The sequence below is a fragment of the Dipodomys spectabilis genome, unplaced genomic scaffold (genome assembly GCF_019054845.1).
Source record: "Dipodomys spectabilis isolate Male_0828 unplaced genomic scaffold, ASM1905484v1 ptg000307l, whole genome shotgun sequence".
NCBI lineage: Eukaryota > Metazoa > Chordata > Mammalia > Rodentia > Heteromyidae > Dipodomys > Dipodomys spectabilis.
Window position 1 is genome coordinate 1867079 of NW_024870984.1, and position 18949 is coordinate 1886027.

The following is an 18949-nucleotide window of genomic DNA, read 5'->3' on the forward strand; positions in this document are numbered from 1 at the left end:
AGACTAGTGAGTTGTCTTCTGCGGACAAATGTTTTCTTTTTTTCTGTCATGAACCTTGAACTCGGGTTCTAGGTGCTGACCCTTACCTCTAGGGCTCATGGCTAGCACTTCACCACTTGGAACCATGGACCCCCTTGCAGCAGAAGCCAAGCCCAAGGGGTCAGTAGCTAGTCTGTCATCCCGCCTTCTCAGGAACCTCAAATCTGAAGATCTGGGTTCCAAAATATCCCAGACACAAAAGGTCCCATGAGACTATTATCTCCAATTCACCACTAAGAACTTGAAGTCGAAGCAGGGTGCTTTCTTCATTCTGGTAATCCTAGCTACTCAGGTGAATGAGATCTGAGGATCAAGGTTCAAATCAAGCCTGGGCAGGAAAGTCTTTGAGACACTTAGCTCCAATGAACCACCAGAAAACCTGAAGTGGTAGAGCACAAGACTTGAGCTGAAGACCTCAAGGAAAGCACCCAGGCCCAGACTTCAACTCCTACAACTGAAAACAACAACAACAAAAGACAGAAAACACTAACAACCTGAGGTAGAGGCCTGGGAAAGTGCATTAGGGATAGAGGGTTTTGCATCTATGAAACCATAGGCTTGATTTCTCAGGACCATATCATTAGGAAAAACCCTGAAGTGGCTCTGTGGCTCCAGTGGGAGAAGGCTATCCTTCTACAAGAGAAACTAGGTACAGTGCTCAGGTCCTGAGTTCAAGCTCCAGGACACATGTATGTGTGTGCGTGCACACACACCCACACCCCCCTACCCCCCCCACACAAACACACACACTCACAAACCAGAAGTGATGTTGTTACACAAAATGGTAAAGCACTGGGCTTCTGCACTGTGCTCCTGCTCAGCACAAAGGCATTGTGATCAAAACCTAGCCACCCAGGGCCCAACAAGGAGAGGTCAAAGGTTTCAAAACCTGATGAGCTTCACCAGCCCTAGATGACAGGAAGCTTTGTGATATCCAACATGTACTTGGATTTCCCAAACCTAGGAGAGGCATCATAGGCCCATCATTGCTCCAATGAAACATTTCATCAGATTCAGTGCCCTAGTTGTCTGCCAGAAATACTCCTGAATTATATTGAGCACTTTATCTGAACACAAAAACATAGTCTCACAAAAGCAGGATAAGTGCACATAACTTTATCTGCCATGGAAAGTGGCACAAATGAAAACTTGTTGTTAAAACAGAGCACTGGGGAGAGAGATAGCTTGGGGTACAAAGAGACCCTTTTCTCCTGACCTTCAGAGCACGCCCACATTCATCCTCACTAACTGGCTCAGGTGGAATTGTTGGTTACCAAGCTGTACAGGAGTGAGGTCTTTTGTCTGCCTGTCCACACAATGTGAGAGACTTTTTCCAGCAGCCCTGGGATACAGAGAAACCCTCAGGTTACCCTGGGAACAGTGATAAGTTCCCTGGAACATGCACTGTCTTGAAAGAAGTCTCTGTGTTATGAAATTATTGTATTGAATAGAAATTTCCTAACTTGGTGCCATTCATCATAGCTATTCTATAGCTTCACCTATAGGAATACATCCATACATAGACAATGACATGGAAGTACAGGCTCTTTTTGAGGGGGCAGGTCCTGAGGTTGAACTATGAGCCTAGGCATTGTCCCTGAGCTCCTTTTGCTCAAGGGTAGTACATGAAGCTTGAGTCATAGCCTCAATTCTGGTTTTTTTGTGATCTCTTAGAAGTAACAGTGTCATAGACTTTCCTACACTGCTGGATTCAAGCTAAGATTCTCTCCATCTCAGCATCCTAAGGAGGTGGGATTACAATCAGCAGCTAGTGACATCTTCTTTCCTTTCTTATTCATTTTTTAATCTGGACAATCTGACTTCTTAGCAGGGTCATTCCAATGGTTTGAATTTATAAGTAAACTACCCAATGTTTATTATAGTTGCTTTCTCTCCTCATCTTCTTCTCTGGTCACAGGTTTGAGGCCAAACGTGAGAAATGAGTGTCATAGTATTTTGGAGCAAATATCCACAAGATATGCCAATTCTGTCACTTAGAATTGAGCTAGAATTTACTGTCTCAGGATGAGAGGACCGAAATCTGGAGTGATCCTCATACTGTCTGCATTGCTCCTTTTGCCTATAAAATGATCTAATCATTATGAGTGTTTTGTGTCTCCAACTTTAACTATCTAGAACACACTAGAAGCATCTTCCTGTTTCTGTTTTTCTGTAGTACCTCTCGAGATTTAGACTAAGGATTTGTGTGAAGCAGCTCGTCTGCGAATCCCTGAGAAAAGCCACTTGAAGCCTCTTCAGGAGATCGCCATTCAAAGCCAGCTGAGCAGGAAACTCGGTGAAACTCTTATCTACAATAAACCACCAGTGAACCAGAAGTGGAGCAGTGGCCCAGAGGGTAGAGTTCCAGCTTTGAGAGAGAAAGCTGAGCAGGACATATAAGCCAGACCATGCAGGAAAGCCTGGGAGTTGATTATGTCCAATTAACCACCAGATAGCTCTTCAATTACTTTCTGTTGGCATGTTGCATGGGCCTAGGTGAGAAGTCTTGCCCCTGTTATCTGATGATACAGGTAACTGGGACCTGAGATCCTAGGACCCATGAGTCCTACAGAAGAGAAGTATTTTTTAGACATCATATCAGCAAAATTTGGGAATAATTACTGGAATGCTTCAAAAATACGGAGAAAAACAGTTTGGGACCAGCGAGTTAAAACAATATACAGAGCAGCAGAATAAAATCCCATGTAGATTAGAGGAAAACAACACTCATTTTTTGCTATGTGATTTCAGAAGGCCATGTACAATTAGAAGGTATCACAAGTTTGTACCTAAAATATTGCATTGATACATTTTATATTCTGATATATATTCTAAACCTAATTATTTATATTCTAATTGTATTGATTGGAATAAGTATCAATTTATTTGTCAAATTATCAATTAATTCTAGTAACTTTCATAGTGTGAAATATAAAATCATCACATAAAAATGTAAAATATATAACTATATATAATATAATGAAAAGGCTCATGTTTTGCATTGTTCTGTTGTGGTTAGGGTATCAAAGGCAACTCTGTTTTAAAGTATTATTCCATTATCTCTACCTCAGTGTTTAGTAGAGTTAAACCTAAAGATTTACCATTTGTAGATTTCCAGCCTGGATGCAAGAGGAAACACTGTGGTTAAAACATTAGCAATTTAGGGAGGTTGAGCTTTTCTTCATGTGTCTATTGGCCATTCTTCTTTGTTCTTCAGAGAAGTTTCTCTTTAAGTCTTTAGCCCACTTATTTATTGGGCAGTTGTTTCTTTGAGTATTTGTTGTTGGGGATTTAATTTTTTGAGTTCCAAGTATATTTTAGATATGAGACCCTTGTCCGTTGTATGGCTAGTGAAGATCTTCTCACAATCCGTGGGCTTTCTGTAGATCTTGCTAGCTATGTCCTTTGCCATGTGGAAGCTCTGCAATTTCATGCAATCCCATTTGTCAAACCTTTCTTTTATTTCTTGTGTTTCCGGGTCTCTATTCAGAAAATTTCGACCTGAGCCAAGGAGACCTAGGGTTTCTCCTATTCTATCCTGTAATGTTTTCAGAGTGTCTGCTTTGACTCCGAAGTCTTTGATCCATTTGGAGTTGATTCTGGTGTAGGGTGATAATGCAAATCAAGACAACATTGAGATACTACCTCACCCCAGTTAGAATGGCAAAAATGAAGAACTGTAATAACAACAGATGCTGGAGGGGATGTGGACAGAAGGGAATCTTACTGCATTGTTGGTGGGAGTGTAAACTTGTTCAAGCACTTTGGAAAGCAGTACTGAGGTTCTCAAAAAACTTCACACACAGCTCCCCTATGACACAGCAATCTCACTATTGGGCATTTACCCAAATGTTTACAAACAAGACCACACTATAGCTATCAGCACACCTATGTTCATTGCAGAATTATTTACCATAGCTAAGATCTGGAACCAATCCAGATGCCCCTCAGTAGATGAATGGATCAAGAATATGTGGTATATATACACAATGGAATTCTATGCCTCCATCAGAAATAATGGCATTGCCCAATTTTTTAGGAAATGGAAAGACTTGGAAAAAATTATATTAAGTGAAGTAAGCCAGGCCCAAAGAAACCTAGGTCCCATGGTTTCTCTTATTTGCAATATCTAGTATATGTATGAGTCAAGCAGAAAAGGTCAGATAATGTGATGTTAGGAAAATGAATCCTAAGATATGTATTTAAATGGTTTTTTTCTTTCATGCATTTGTTTCTAATGCACTTATAAGATTATCTTTTTGTTGCTTTGTATGTCCCTCCCCCACATTATAACCCCTGCTTTCACTATATTTGATGTCGGTATAATTTGTGAAGTAGAAGGGGAAAAACAAGTCGTTTAAGGATACTGGTGGACCCGTGCAACAATGAGAAGTACAAGTTGTCATGTCCAAGACGAACTTTACAACTTCGGTGGGGGGGAGGATTGGTTGGGGGTCGGGGGGAGGCTGGGAAGGGATGTGAAGGGTAAACAAAGAAGGAGGTTGCAATGCTTAATAAGAAATGTACTCATTATCTTGCCCATGTAATGTAACCCCTCTGTACATTTTGTTCACAATAAAAATAATAATAGAAATAAAAATAATAAAAAACATTACCAATTTAAGGCCTAATAATGAAGAGAAATATATGGACTTCTCTTGCAACTATGAAAATATTTGGTGATAAAATGGCAGTAATGTAAGTTCCTGCATGTTTGGAAGGTAGACAGGCCAAGACATTAGGTAATCATGAATATGAACATTTTTTCACTTTCTTGGCTTTAGCTACTTTTGAAATGGTAGGTATCATAAACAATCATATTTTGATAAAATGCCTTCTAGTATGAACAGTTCTGGCTGAACTGTTCATCTCTCTATGATCCCTTGTAACTAAGATTAGTTGTTCCACTAATACAATCTATGCTGTCAGAGTAAGATATTCTGGTTGGTCTGTTCCTACATGGAAGAAGGGTAAAGGGTCAGGTAGACATTTGTGCCAGTAAGACCTCATTTGGGAAAATCTCAGCTGCATATGTTTAGAAGTAGCTCTTAAACAAGGCTTACTTTGAATCCATTGGCTCCACAGAGCTAACACAGTTGGATAAATAAGTACTTGAAAAAGCCGTCTCATTTGGACTTAGCTATTAATACTTGAAAGTATGATCAAATTCTAAATGAAAAGGACTTAAAATAGTCATTGACAAAAAAATTGCAAATGTGAGCAATCAACTGAACAACATTTTTTTTCAACTATTAACAGAATTTTAGGGAAATAAGATTAATAGCATTTTTAGGAACAATAAAGTTTCCTTGTTACAAATAGGCACCTAAGCATATAAGCCTTTATAAATATTTCATCATTAACTACTAAAATTTGCAGGATACTACATTCTTCAGCAGCTTGTATACCAAAATTACAACAATACAGAGATTAACATGGCACTTGTACAAGGATGATATGAAAATTTGTCAAGTATTCAAAATTTTTCATTCTTCAGATGCAAGAAATGAAAAACAGCTATTAAAAAGTTGATTACAAAATTACAAGTGAAACAATACACCTAATTCATATAATTAAAAGTTACTTTGACATCAGTGTATTAAATTTTCACCTTAGAAAGGCCTTTACATAGCATAACCTTTACACAACTTTTGAAATTAGACAACATTGTCGTTTTATCCCAAAGAAATATAATACTAAAAGGACCTAGGGAAAAAAAAAAGGAATCTTAAACTGTTTCTGTATGGAATGCAATCTGAAAGGACACATTAATGAACCTATGTGTTATAAAACAATGTAGAATTCAATGTATTATATCTAGGAGAGAATAAAAGAGATTATGGACACTATACAAACATAGAATATAGAATATTTTAAAATATACTTTTTCAGACAAACAATGGAAATATCTTTAGTTTCTATACTACTCATTTCAACAGATAAGTTAAAATTATTTCCGATCAACAAAATCACAAACTCTGCATAAATCATTATAGATGTATACAAAAACTCTTGGATACATTTTGACATCAAAGGCAGACAATTCACTTTGAAGAACTCCACAGAATCCGTGAATTTTTACTATAAGATATTGTTGTTATTTGGATTGTGAAAATATGTTGTATTGACAAAAAGGAATTAATGACATTTTTGAAATTTAAGAAAATTAACCGAATCATTAGGATTTAGGAGAACAATTTGTACAGCCTTCCACAACTTCAAAGAGGTAGTGATACATACTTATCCTTTTGGTAATATCAAATGCAGTTTCTTCCAAGTGGTTCTTCAGACCTGGTTTGACATATTGGTTCAACAGTTCCAGTGTATTTTTGCTATCTCAATTACCAGCAGCAAGATGCAAGGGGGTCAAGAAGCCTTTAGTTTGGGCATTGGTATCTGCATCATGAAGAAGAAAGAAGCCACTCTGGTATTATTACACGTACATGCACTGTGCAGGGGTGTCCAGCCATCTACAGTTATTGCATGTGCCCCTTGAGCCACCAACTCACGGACAATGTCTAAGTGTCCACTGTAGGCTTCCCGATGAAGAGGGGTATACTCATCGTCATCCCTAGTATTCACATGAGTAGCCTTTTTGGAAAGTATTCTCTGCACTGTAGTAAGCTGGTTATTTTCAGCAGCCCAAAGAAGAAATTTGCTTGGATCCTTCTCCATTTTTTTTCTTGCAATTTTTACCATTCCTCATATTTTCATCTTGTTCCTCATCTTCATCAGAATTGCCTAACCAGATACCAGTGGAAATGAGGTGTCCATGTATTTCCCTAATAGTTCATGTTGGTTGACCTGGTCAGAAATATCTGGTGAATTCTCTGTGTATGTTTTTTCACCATGATTTATTTTCTTTTTCCATTTTTACTATTCGAAATTATTCTAACTGGAGATCAGGGAATAAATGGAGAGCAGAGGAAAGATGTTCCTCCATATTCAAAGGTACAGACTGAAAATGAGGACCAGTGGTGTCTTCATGTGCAACTTATTCTAGGAATGAGAAAATGTGAAATAATGCCTCCTATATAAATGATTTGGGAAATGGCAGTGCAGAAAGTGAAATGATGCAACCCAAAATATAAAACAATATAAATTAGGATAATTATGGAGCAATCATATTATCTATGAGAGCCATGAAAGACATAGATGAGCTATCCACAAAATCCATGCCTCTGATCAATTTATAGAACAAGCAGAATTTTTTTTTAAAAAAAGATGGAAATAGAATTTATGTATTTACTTGAAATTAGTAAATACCTTTTTAATAGCCTACATAAGAATCTAAATCCTTGATAGCACTAGTAACTGAAATCAGTTGAATCACACTTTTCCTGTACAATGAAGGAATAGGTACAGTCTAGGAAAGCAGCTAGAAAAGGCAGGCTGATTGTATCTGTGAGAAAACTTTGTGGAAACTGGTATTGAGGATTACTTACTGGTGACCCATTTGCACTGGAAGCATGATTCTGACCTCTTGCTTGCTGATTCTGAACTATTGTTTTGATCATTATATTCTCCAAAAAGAAAAAGTCAGAATTGATAACAAAGGACTACTAATACAGTTTGACTTTTCATTAAGCATATTCAATCATCAAAATCACACGAAGACAATAGACAGGCCTATTTTTTTTAGATGAAAACAAGTGTCTTTAAAAAAACAAGGAATTTAAGTAGTCTTCCAAAGGACTTCCATTTTACTTACTGCATTATACATTTTTCCTAATGTTGAGTAACAATAAATAATGGATCTATTAGAAAGCTCTTAAAGCTCATCTGTTCAATAGTGAGTTCTCTTACACTATATTATGGAATTTTTTTGTATGGTCTTAGGAAGAAATTTACATTACTAACTTGAATTTGTGACAGGACAATATCATGAATGTACATCTTTCTTCTATACTCTCAGTTTTACATAATTATCTAAATATGTGCATTAAATAAGTATAGAGGAAAAAGTAGAAGCCACACTGGTGGATCATGGCTTTAATCCTAGCTAATCAGAAAGAAGAAATCTGAGAATTGTGGTTTGAAACCAGACCAAGAAAAAAAAGTCCATTAGATTTTGATTTGAAAGTAACCAGCAAAAGCTAGAAATGGAGCTATGGTACAAGCAGTGAAATGCTAGCCTTGAGAAAATTAAAACAAAAAAATAACAAATTCTGGGACAGAGCCAGGCCCTGACTTCAAGCTCTAGTATTACCATCAAACTAATTAATTAATTAATTAATTTAAAATAAATTAAGTGGCCACATGTGGAGAAAATGCTCAGGGATAACACCCAGTCTCTTATTTCAAAAACTACAATCTACCGAAAAAATCTATTTAAATAATACCTGTGTAAATAGAGTATTTTCATGACCCAAATGCACATCCATGCTCAGTTACTTTTGCAAGGTAACTCTGTTATGTCTGGAGTACCACATAACATTATCACTTAAGTAGAAAGCATTGCAACATGGGTTCACTCTATCGCTCTAATGGATTTTTCTCCACACAAATACTCAAATCTTACAATTATTCCAATTCTTTGAAGTCATAGCTTTTTTCTTTAACATCCATAATATTAAAGTTTGAATTTAGTGTCTTGTGTCTCCTAAATGGGTGTTCTTACCAGTTTATCATGCCCCCAGCCCTAAATTATCCAGATTAATTTTCAGATAGAATCTGGCTTCCTACTTGTGTATGATCATGGGCTCAGTCCACTTGATGTTATTCTGCCTGGAATTTAGAATAACAGGTGTCTGGCATTGTGTACAGATCTTTATGTCCAGTCTGGGCTTTAACCACTATCCTCACAACAGTAGACTCCCATATAGTCAGGTTTTTCATAAGCTTATCATAGATGATTTTTTTAAATAAATCTTTGCATTTCCTGCAGGTTCTTGAGTACTGAATTAATTTGTGTTTTCTTTGGGTTCGTTTGTTTCATTTGAATATATGTATTCAGTGGTTCCTCATTTTTCCTTTGGTTTCTTTCACTCAAGTTCTTACCTAAAGTGCTGAGAAATCAATTCTTCTTTCTCAAGATAGTTCAGGTGAACTTTATTTATTCCAAAGCAATTTCAGTAATATTTAAACATCTTCATATCTAGGAATGGTATACAAATGCTAATCACTGAGAAGGGTCTTTTTATTTTCACAGCAGTCTTTGGCATTCACAGACTCATCATGAATTATACAAATATAATAAAACTCAGATGCTTGCCAGGAGGAGAAAAACCTATTACTAATTGTTTGACAGAGGCTTCCCTTCCCATGAATGAAATACGCTGCTTGATGCCGGATTTCACAGAATCATATTGCTAGGGAGAGCCTAAAAAATCAGCTAACACTACAGAGTTGAGGGAGATTACTTGACTTCCTGAATAATTTACTTTTATGTCAAATAAAAGCAGGCTTCCAAAAAGAGAGTAGACTTTAGAGAAACATGATGAGTTGTATGTAAATTGGTGCTTAGCTGACTTTGTTAATTGGTGGACTAATACAGGGAAATAAAGTACAGCAAGGTAAAAAAATAAAGAACTCTGCATTGAAATAATCATTTCTGTGTGTGTGTGCATGCACACATGTGCATGTACACACATGTATGTCCATTACTCATGCATGCATTATTCATTGCTGATGCTTGATAGTGTCTAGACACTATCCCAAAGCTTCTGTGGTCAAGGACAGTGGTCTACCACTTAAGCCACTACTCCACTTACGGTTTTTTGGAGATAATCACATGTATTGTCATGATTGGACTGGCTTTGAACAGTGGTCTTCAGATCTCAGCCTCCCGAGTAGCTAGCTAAGCTGATTCAGTCTCTGAGTAGCTTGTTAAAATGCTGCCTGTACTCTATGCTTCACTGCTGTTTTATACTTTTCCTGAGGTAATCACAAGTCTAAGTCATGTATGTCTAATTGTTTAAAAATATTTACTGCTTGGCACCAGGGCTCCCAACTGTACTCTTAACTACTTAGGAGGCTTGAGAACAGAACCCAGGCCACATTTTAGTGGACTTCCTTAATCTATACCTGGGTGCATTGGATCATTTCCACCATCTTGCACTATCTAGAGACTAAAATTGGAAGGACTGCAGGATCAAGGCCAGCCATGGTAGATAGTGCAACTCTGATGCCTTTGATGATGGGAAGGCTAAAAGGACAGATCAGGTGCATGTTCTTGTGGAAAGGGAACCCCTACCCTAAAATTAACAACTGATATGATGCCAGCCTAGCAAGAACAATACAAGAAGTTGAAATCCCCACCAAAATAAGTATATACCTTAACATCCAAAAACATAGTAGAATCTGTTCTTTGCTCTAATATAATCTTTATCTGATTATCATATGATGTGACAGAATAGTTTCTTCGTTAAACTTATGATATATTTAAAAGGACCTAGAAAATTCTTCCTCACTTCTTAAGTGCAAATGAATGGCAAATTGCCTCATTTCTTACATATTTGACTACCACTAAAAATTCGTCTAATGATTATTATAGTAATACATTCTGATTTATTACTTTACTGTGTAACAGTTTTTAAACTTTTTGCTTCTCTGTTGAAGTTTAAGTATTTAAATTGTATCATCAAAATATATTCCTTGTGTACTTGGGGCAGTTCTTTACCACGTTTTTAACCAATGGCTTCTAAGAATTTTTTTTTATTGTTAAAATATTGTACAGAGGGGTTACAATTACATGGGCAAGACAATGAGTACATTTCTTATCAAGCATTGTTGCCTCCTCCTTTGTTTCCACTTCCCATCCGTTCCCATCCCCTCCTCTTCCCCCCCACCCAATCCTCCGCCCCTCCACAGCCAAAGTTGTAAAGTTTGTTTTTCGACATAACCTCTTGTACATCTCATTGTTGCAATGGGCCACCTGTCTCCCTATTTAAATTATTTGTTTTTTCCCTTCCCCTCCAAAAATTATACCAACAGCAAATACAGTGAAAGCAGGGGTTATACCGTGGGGGAGGGACATATAAAACAACAAAGAAATAATGTTATAAATATGTTGGAAATAATCGCATGAAAGAAAAAAATTTTGAATACTTATCTTGGGGTTCATTTCACCTAACATCAACTTATCTGACCTCTCCTACTTGACTCAGACAAATACTAGTTATTGCAAATAAGGGAAACCATGGAACCTATGTTTCTTTTGGCCTGGCTTACTTAACTCAATATAATTTTTTCAAGTGTTTCCATTTCCTAAAAAATGGGGCAATGTCATTTTTTCTGATGGAGGCAGAGCATTCCATCTAAGAATTCTTAATTGGTATATTCTTTGGTTTATTTTTAATTTCAATTTAATTTTATTGTAAAGGTAATTTACATAGGGGTTACATTTTCATAAGTAAGATAATGAGTACATTCCTTATGGAAGGAACATTGTTATCCCCTCCATCTATTTTTTTGTACACTCATACAACTACTGATGCTTTTGCAATTGCTATTGATCAATGGGCACTTTTTCTTTCTTTGTTCATGCATTTTTATTATAAAATTGATATACAGAAGGTTTACATTTACTTGTCACCTAAAGAGTACACTTCATTTTATTTTCTAAATTTCAAATTTTGAACTTAATTATTTATTTTCTTTTGTTTCATTAGGGTAATTCTTTTTTCAGAGCTGTAGGATTAGTTAATTTAATTGCATGATTTTCACACATGTAAATTAATCAGACACATATATTTTGCTTTTAAAATATTTAACATGCGAATATATGAAATTATTTTCTTAATTTTATATGGTTGGTGAATTTAAATAAATTTATTTTCTTATAGTCCTAAACATATTTTTCCAGGTAACAAATACTAACTGTATTTTCAAGAAACACATACTTTATTAAGAAAGGCTTCATTACCTGGTCACTTTTTGAAAATTTACTTTCTTGTACTTGAATTTAAAAAAGTTTGAGCTGGGCATGGTGATTTGTGGCTTCATTTTCTAGCTATAGGAGGAATTGCAAATAGGTTTGTAATTCAGGAGAGCCTGGGAAACTATGAGACCTTATTCTAAAAATATCCATAGTGAAATGATTAGAGATATAGCCATCAATAGCAAGATATGGATCATGCACCTGGATATCATATTCTAAATCTTGAGTTAAAACACCAGTAACCTCAATCTTTTGTCAAAATAAAACGATACATGTTTCAAAATGTTTATTATTTAAAACATGTTTGCAAAGGTTCTCATGTGTTCTATTTCTTAATTTTCAATTTACTTAACCTATAAGAATCGAAGTGTATTGTCTTTTATTTCTCCTAAACTTTTATATAGTATGAGCAATATTATTATTTCATATATTAACTTTCTTTTACTATTTGTGATAAATTCCTCGGTTTAATATAATAATATCAATATTCTAAATGTGTGTACGTGGTGTGTGTGTGTGTGTGTGTGTGTGTGTGTGGTTGTGTGTATGTGTGTGTGTGCTTTGTGTGTACTTTGTAATGTTGGGGGGTCAGATCCATGGTTTCACATATGCTAGGCCAAGGTTTTTGCACTGCACTATACTGTCTAGTTGTAATGTAGTGTTTTAAATTATGACTTTTAAATTTTCATTACTAGTGATTTTTCAAAATTATATATGATAAAATGTGATCCATATACTATCCACGTTAGCAAATTTTATTGTTATTTAGAATATTTCTACTGCCTTTCCACTTTCAAACACTTGTGTTTGTTATTGATAAATGTTTTACTTTGCTTCTTTTCTCTCTTCATTTTTCCATTAGACTTTACTTATTCTTTCTCTTATTTCTTTGGAAAATAATTATCATATTCCTATTACAATTTCTTTACATTGTAAGAGGTCTATACAATGCTTTATTTTCTATTTTATTTTTCCAATCTTCTCTGACTCTCAGCTCACACTATTAGGTGGATTAAAAAGAAAAGTGTTTCAGGACAGTTGATTATTTTCCTGCTTCTCTTCTCTGTAGTCTTTCTGTCTTTTGAAACAAAATACTAATGGCATACAGCTCCTCTATGGTCCATCATTCTGTCCCCTCTCACTCTCCTCTGTAGTACAGCTCTCAAGTCGTTAGCATTCAGGTATATTATGCTGTAGTGTTATCTAAATTTTAACTCATTCCTAAATTAATTTTAGTGGCTTCAAGCATTCTCTAAAGACATTTTTCTATATATAATCTCTGAGGCCTTTTGTTTTCACAAGGTGCAAAATATGAGTGACTATCAAACATCTAGATAACTGTGTTATTGGATATTGGTCCACCTGCTCAATAAACTCACATGTAAGTTCAAGGAATACAGATCATTCAGAACAATCTTGTAAAATGGTGTAACTTGAGACCTCATACTAGATTTGAATCTTATTACCATGTTTAGTAGTGAGGACAAAATAGCTCTACTATAAGAACAGACACCCAGAAGAATGTAACAGATTTATTAAAAATAAATTCTAAGTTTTATGGTCAAAAGATTTTTAAAAGGATGCCATGAACTTTATCAAATAAAAATAGAATTTTAAATAGGTGTATTGGCACTATTGCTTCTCTAGATTTAAAGAATGATCTTGGACTACTACCTTAAACCTTATACAAAAATTTAAAATAAAAAATGATTATCAAACTAAATGTGAGATATAAAAACTAATAATATGTAAATGTAAAAATTCATGACATTGGATCAGTAAAGTTTTCTAAACATTTGAAATGGAAAACATTAGTGGCTAAAGAAAAGCAAGAATAAATGGGTTAATATCAACTAATGACCTTTCATAATTCTATGAAAAAAGTGAAGACATATCCAACAGATAGAGGGCACATATTTGTTAATGCTACAATGTTAATTCAACATTGATCCTGAGTCTTAACTACTTTTATATCTTCTAATTACATATAAATTTTTTCCTGAACAGGTTATTTCTTTAAAGAACATATGTAAATTAATGGTCAATAAGAAGAGCAAATGAATTAAACTCCTCTTTAGTATCTAAGAAAAAATAAAAATAAAACTCATTTCTATGACCATAATATAAAAAGATGACAGAAAATATAGTAATGCATTTGCGGAGAAATTGATATACTCTAGATAGCAGAATGATTTGTATAATACTGCAATCAATTTTGCAAGCAAGTTTTCAAATCTTCTAAAGGTCAAAGAGAATTGTATATGATCCAGCCATTACACTTCTATGTATTAGTAAAGAAAAGTAAAAAACTTATTTGGACAGGGAATGTAGTTCATTGACAGTGCAATTGAATAGTATGTGTGAGAATCTGGAAATAATCCCAAAACAAATTTTGAAAAGACACACTATAAAGGATATATGGAGGACAAATTCCTCTAACTTAATTTTGTATCTATTTTAATGTCTATTCTAAAATTTACAGCATTTCTTTTTTTATTTTATTTTATTTTTATTATTGTGAATATACTGTACAGAGGGGTTACAATTACATGGGCAAGATAATGAGTACATTTCCTATCAAGCATTGTAGCCTCTTACTTTTTTTACCCTTCACATCCCTTCCCAGCCTCCCCCCACACCCCACCCAATCCTTCCCCCCCACCAAAGTTGTAAAGTTCGTTTTCGACTTGACAACTTGTACTTCTTATTGCTGCAACGGGTTCACCTGTATCCTTATTTAAACGACTCGTTTTTCCCCTTCCCCTCCACAAATTATACCGACATCAAATACAGTGAAAGCAGGGGTTATACTGTGGGGAAGGGACATACAAAGCAACAAAGCAACAATCCTATAAATACGTTACAAACAAATGCATAAAGAAAATATTTAATACATATCTTATGGTTCAATAAAATTTACAGTATTTCTATTTGAAGAAATGCAAGTTTGTGAAAATTAGTCTTGGAAAACCTCTGATTGTACCATTCATTTCCAAAGCACTAAAATGTATACAATAAAAGGAGATAAATATATTACATGTGAATTTCATGTCCGCAAATATATATATATACATATATACATATATATATAGTTAAAAATAATTCACACAAATTGCAGAATACCTAAAAAGATGTTTTTGTTGTTGGCTAAAAATTCTTTGTAAACTACAGTTTTTAAAACAAAGATGTGATTCTATTTATTTTGTTTATTTTGGTAATTTTTTGAGTTTATACAGAGATAACTCAATCAAAAAGTGGATCTGATAACTGGAAAAACTAGGAATTATGCATCACTTATAAATAATTGATAACTTTTTCTGGAAGAAACTTTTAGCAAATGACAGAAGACCTAAATCTATGCATGTACATTTTACGAAAGCCATGTTACTTGCTCAATCCAATTGCTTTCCTCTTCTTTGCTAGAAAAAAACTATTCACAAGATAAGAGCCAATAGCAGTGAAAAGAAACAAAATACACAATCATCTTGATTTATTTGTGAAAATAACAAATGAAATAAAACAATTCCACTTAAGGAACTCCATTATCAGTATCTATGAAGATGTTCCTGAATGCCAAGATCCATTGAATTTTTGGAATTTTAATTTCTACTAACATATGAAAACTCGAACAAGAAAACAAATATAGTCTTAGAGCAAAACAGCCTTGGAATAATTTTCTTAATTGTTTTGAAATTACAAAAGAATTGATACCATTAAAATGATCCTTTCCTATGGAAATATTTAAAAATGTTTATCTCTTATTATAATTCAAATAACAAACAAGAGAAATTTTATATAATCATTGCAAATATCATTTTATTACTATCATAAAATAGAATAAATGACAAGACCCAATATATTATCATTATTATTAATTCCTAAAAATTAGCTAAATATCTTAAGCAATCTAAATAGTCATGTCTTTAACATAGAGGTAAATATTCTATACTTTTTTTTAATAGAAGATTTTTTTATTGTGAAAATACTGTACAGAATGGTTACAATTAAATAGGGATACAGGTGGACCCATTGCAACAACGAGATGTACAAGTTGTTATGTCGAAAATGAACTTTATTCTATAATTGTTACTTAACATTTTCCAGGGACATATATTCATGTTTCTTTTTTTTATTGTGAAAATACCGTACAGAGGGGTTAAAATTACACGGTCAAGGTAATGAGTACATTTCTTATCAAGCGCTGTTGCCTCCTCCTTTGTTTCCCCTTCCCATCCCTTTCCATACAACCCCCCGTCCCCCACCCAGTCTTCCCCCCGATGTAGGCTAAAGAAGCATTCTAAGAAATGTTCACAGCAGTTAAAATATGTTTTTATGAAATTAATGTGATATATGTTGTTGTTCTTGTTCTTGTTCTTTTTGTTCTCGTTGTTGTTTGCAAGGCTTGGGCATTGTCCCTAAGCCTTTTTATGCTCAAAGGCATCACTCTACAACTTGAAGCACAGAGCTAATTCCTGTTTTTAGTGGTCAATTGGAGATAAGAATCTAACAAGTACTTTTTTGACTGGGATAGTTTTGAACACAATTCTAAGATCTCATTACCCAGAATAGCTCAAATTATAGGCGTGAGTCAATGGCACTTGGTTTGATGTATTTTTTAAATTTTAATTAGGTTTTTAAGATTTTTGTTTCACTATAATGTACATCGTTCTTCACATAAATTTAGGTATATGTATATATTTCTGGTGAAAAATAATCTCTAAAAATGTATGTCTTTCTACATACAATATATATGTATATATGTGTGTGTGTATATATACATATATACATATATATATATATATATATATATATATATTTCTGAAGACAGACTCCCTCTAAAATTTTATGCTAATATTTTTTAACTTTTTCATTCAAAGATATGCACTCTATTTTTCCGAAAGTTTCCTAGAATAAAATAACTAATATTTCAATAGAATGTAGAGTTTATTACGTTCAGAGGAATTTCAGATATGCACATGATATTATAGTAAAATTTGCAGTATATTACTTGAAATAATTCTATTCAAACTCATAAATACTTGTGTGTGGTGGTGGGGAGAGAGGAAGTTAATTCATACTTGTGAGGAATTTGCAATACTTCAAAAATCTATTCCATAATTTGTTATAAGCACATAGTCAAGCTACCTGATATGCTTTAGTTTTTTTGTTTATTTGTTCAAAATTTTAATATGGATGCATGCACAATGGTAACATTAAAATTATTAATCAAAAAACAAATAATCGCAAAATCATAGATACATATCAGACTTTCAATAGCTAGCACTTTTGATGTTAATAATAATTTTGATGGATATGATGATGACCACAGTGTAGCCTGATAATGTCATTGTTGGGATTGAAAAGAAAAAAAAACCATTACACATTTTTACAGCTAGATTTCCCACATTGAATACATAGTAATAAACAGCGTTGGATTACATACAATAAGAATAACAAGAGGAGAGTTTCAATATCAATAAATCCATTCACATAAACAGGCAGAGACCGTAAAAACCCTAATTCCTGCAGTCTCTCTAATGTATACTCACTTTTCTTGATGGTACTATTTCCTTATAAATAAAATCGTTTATTTCCACATTTTGATGGACTAAAGTGTAGTTTTCAACTTAGTGGGATTAGTTCAAATAAGATTCTCATATAGATACTATTCAGTAACCAATGTTTTCAAATGATATATTGAGTATGTTCTGCAATACAGCTGTAAAGACATGACCCAATTTACATAATATCACTTTCATATCTGTAGTTACCTAGAAAGGACATAGGCCTTAGAGCCAGGAGGTAAAACTTATTTTTATTTCTACATGAAACAATTTGTGGCTTTATACCAACAAACTGAATTGGACTCTTTCCTTATTTGTAAGGTAAAGTGGAAAATGTAAGGACTCTTCACTTTTCTTTATTCTTGCTCTAGAAGTCAATAAATATATTCTTCATTATTTCTGTTAGATTACATTGATTTACACATGAGAAAGGTAAGGCCAACAATCAATGTAGTGAGTAAATAATGATACTAGAATATGTGTCTGAGCTCTTCACTCTGTGTGCTTACAAAGAGAGTAATTTGGTGATAGAGAGGACCAATAGGAAAAGACTATGGGGGAAAAGCGTACTTTCAAAATGGTTATTTTAGGACTAGGTGACAGTGATGAGTAAATAAAACAGGCTGGTGTTAGGGGCATAAAAATGAGTACAGAGAAATCATATTGTGTAAGTCGTTATGTCGAAAACGAACTTTACAACTTTAGTGGGGGGGGAGGTGTGGGGTTGGGGGAAGATGGGAAGGGATAGGAAGGGGAAACAAAGGAGGAGGCTAAAATGCTTCATAAGAAATGTGCTCATTATCTTGCCCATGTAATTGTAAGCTCTCTGTACAGTATTTTCACAATTAAAGAAAGTCATAAAAGCTCCAAAAAAAGAAATCATATTAGTGATAAAAACTGAGTAAATCTTGATCATTCATCTTATCTAATAGGAGGGAGTAGAAAGGTAAGAAGAAATATAAAAGGCTTCCACACGTTTGGCTGGTAACTGTGTTAGTGATGTTCTTAGTGATAAGAACCACAGGTGGAAATAATGGATTTAGGGGAAAAATATCTGATAGTTCTAAAGTTTATATTAAACAGATGCAAATATAGGTCTGTTTAGACATCATCAAAATATCCACGATCATGAATAGGAAAAAAGAATAATAAAATTGGGGGCATTATTGGAGGGAAGAGGAAAAGGAAAGTTCTGACAGAAGTGTGAGCAATGTGAGTACCAGTGTGGATAAGATTGGAAGAAAGGGATACATAAGGAAACAAAAAAGTAGTAAACAGATATTGACAGAATTAAAGGAAGGAAAGAATTTGCAGGAAGATCTTGGGGTTAATATGCTATTTGGATTTGAAAAGTAAAAAGAAATAGACAAGTTCAATAAGAAAAGTGTTTTGGTGAAAGTCATCTTGATAAAATTTTGAGATATGAATGTGAATCCATAAATTTCTGGATCCATGAATTCAACAG

The 18949-nt window shown here is 34.1% G+C and overlaps 1 pseudogene; it reads left to right on the plus strand.

The window, feature by feature from the left end:
* The first annotated feature begins 5426 nt into the window (after positions 1-5426).
* On the plus strand, positions 5427-5526 carry LOC122127701 (annotated as a pseudogene).
* The last annotated feature ends 13423 nt before the right edge of the window (positions 5527-18949 follow it).